This window comes from Corvus brachyrhynchos, unplaced genomic scaffold, assembly GCF_000691975.1.
Source record: "Corvus brachyrhynchos isolate BGI_N302 unplaced genomic scaffold, ASM69197v1 scaffold70, whole genome shotgun sequence".
In the NCBI taxonomy this organism is placed as follows: Eukaryota; Metazoa; Chordata; class Aves; order Passeriformes; family Corvidae; genus Corvus; species Corvus brachyrhynchos.
The window spans coordinates 3,626,171-3,629,134 of record NW_008236217.1 but is presented as its reverse complement, the minus strand read 5'-3'; positions in this window follow the sequence as shown (position 1 = coordinate 3,629,134).

Sequence of the window (2,964 nt, the reverse complement as noted above, 5' to 3'; positions counted from 1 at the left end):
TCTTTCCCTTTGCTACATTTTTTTTTCATCTATGACAGCATCTTTTAATATTCTTACATAAGTACAGAAATTCTGTTTCTCTCTCCCTTACGTTGCTTTCCCTTCACTCCTCCTTGATGCAGAGAAACTCCCTTGATCCTTTACCTTCCCCTCCTGACACCTTTGCAGTCTTTCTGCCCTTCTCCCACTGCTTGTCTCACAAACAGAAGCTCCAAAGATCTGCTTGTTCCCCTCCTCATACCAAATCCAGCCCTAGATGTACCTTTGTCATCCCCATGGACGAGAGGGAAGGGATCTGGAGAACATGAATCCTACAAAGAGGTGGGGTTTATCCCATCAAGAGAAGGAAGATGTGCCTATCTGTCCATCAGGCACAAAGGATTGTCCTGTTCCTGCCCTCACTGCAGAAGGACCAGCCTGCTGATGGGGTATGATGCTGACCATGAGGTTTTCTTTGTCACGTCACTGTGATACAAGAGGCAGAGGATCCTCCCTGGGGGGAAACCCCTTACATAAGAGATTTTATTTGTCAGTGTGCATTGCTAAATGCCAGCCCAAAACAGAAGCACAGCAGAGAGGTTTGCATAAAGAAAGCAGCACCACTTGACTCCTGTGCAGCTCCAGCAATCTGGGTCATGGAGGGATGTAGGAAGCTGTCACCATTTAGCCTACTGAGAAATACTAATGTAGAAAAAATGCAAGGCCCTCTCTGGTCCAGAGTCAAAAGGTACAAAGAGAACTATGAATCCCACAGACACACCAGACAGTCTGGTCCATCATATTCTAATTCTTATTTACATCAAACTTTGCACTATTGCAACCACTGGTTTCAATTGCTTGAGCTGCTTTCTCATCATAGCCTGTACATAACATGAAGCATGCACAGAATCAAGTATCAACGCTGGCTAGTTCCTCTATATGCTTCTGCTATCATCCTGTAGGAATGGCTAATCCACCTCCAGGCCTTCTGTTCATTCCTCATAATTTCCCAGTACACATCACATGGGAAACCAGAATTCCATAAATCCCACTCTTCAAAAAAACCCCAAACCATTACCAATCTGATTTCAATTTTCTTCTTGTACTTGCTTTGATACCCACTAAGATAAATGAAATGGCAATATTTGTGAAATACCCAATCTACTGCATGTGTATTTAAAATCAAATCTGTCAGCACATTACCCCAGCTGTAGAGAGATTAGTCAGAATCTTCCTCCTCAACTTTTCCCTCCTAAATCTCTTACTGGGCTCTTGCTTCCTATGAGTTGATTCCACTTTTAATTTTATGTTTCCATCAATAGCAGAGCAGTAAAACAGCTGAAGGGAACAGATAAGGGACTTAGTCCACTACAGCCATCATCCAACTCCAAATTGGATTGACTGGCTGAGTGCCCCCAAATCCTCCATGGATATGCAATTTAATAGAAAGAAAAAGACTCCACACACAAAGAAAAATATGCAGAAAATAATAAGACCACTTTATGAAACATAATAGTTTCAGCAATGTGCATATGATTATATCCTTAATTCAAATGAAATGCAACAGACATCCTTTTATGTTACCCGTGGAAAAAAGAACCCCAGCTGATGATTTAATTTTTCCTTTTGCTAAATGATTTAATTTTAGCAAGCTGTTATCCAAGGAAGAACATTAAAAAGGGCCATATTACATCAGCCTAACAATGAACCTGGTCCACCTTATCTTTGACAGCAACCAATAAAGGGTACAAAGGGAAGTGCAAAATAGAAGTGCAAAAAAAGAAATGGAGGAAAAAATGCTAAGGAGAATTTGAGGAAGATGAGAAATAGGTTAAAGCAGGTGGAGGAACTAAAATAATTCCCTTAGTAAGAGCGAGGCTTTATTCCCATGGATGAGCACACATGGATTTCTAGAAAGGCAGCTCCAAGCAGGATCAGTGCTCACAGGGAGCAGCGCTCTGGGCTGTGCACGAGCACTCCCTTACCTGATGGCAGCAAAGGCCATCAGCTGTCCTGCCTGCACAGGCAGAGCCGCAGGGATTTGGCCAACCACTCATTTTTAATTTGTTTTTTCTTTTAACTTGAGATATTGCCCCTAAGATTCAACCAGTTTTAACTTCAAGCTGAAATTATGTATCTTCAAAGTATGCGTTGGTATCTTCCGTAATTGCTCAGTTAATTGGAAAATTAAGATTATAATAGTCCTACCAAACTCCTTTGTCCCAAACCAGGCAAATCTCTGCGCTAGTATGATGCTGTGCTGCTCCCATCTCTCCCTCTCACTAGCCTCCTTAAAATGATTCCATTTGGCTTCACGACTTGCCTTCCCTTGATCTCCTAATAGGATGGTGAACCCCTGACCTCTTTCCAGGAGCTCTGCTTGAAACCTAACCTTTCCAGACTGCCAAGCCTCCATTTGCTCCTTATTTCCCTCCTGCTGTGCCACCAGTCTCATCAGTCTCTTTCTAAAACTTGAGATTTCAATTTTCTTTCCTTATTCTTCTGCTAGGAAAACTCAGCTTAGCCTATTCACTGCTCAACCACCACAGTAGTTGCTGAGTAACAAAGAATCAGTGGAACATTACAGCATTTGCAGCGGCTCATTTAACAGCAACACAAATGTTTTGTACAAAGAGAGCTCCGTGATTTCTATTTGTTCATAATATTTGGAACATCTCCAGCTCAAACGCTGCTGCGTTGGGTTTCTTTCTTTCTGGTTTGGTAAAACCGAGTCACCATTCACGATCTGTGCACAACGCAGGTCCACAAGCAAGAAATGGATGGTGGGATTAATTCCACCTGGAGAGCGTGGCTTGTCCCTCCACAGGACAGGTGCCTTTGGCTGCAGGGCCCTGCTGCCCACTGCCCTGCCCTGCCCGAGCTGCTCCAGACAGCTGGCAAGGTTACACCTGACACCCACCCTTCAGGTGGGTCAAGCTGGGTGTGGGAAATGCTGTCTGCAGGGGCTTTGCCGCCTGAAGCGAC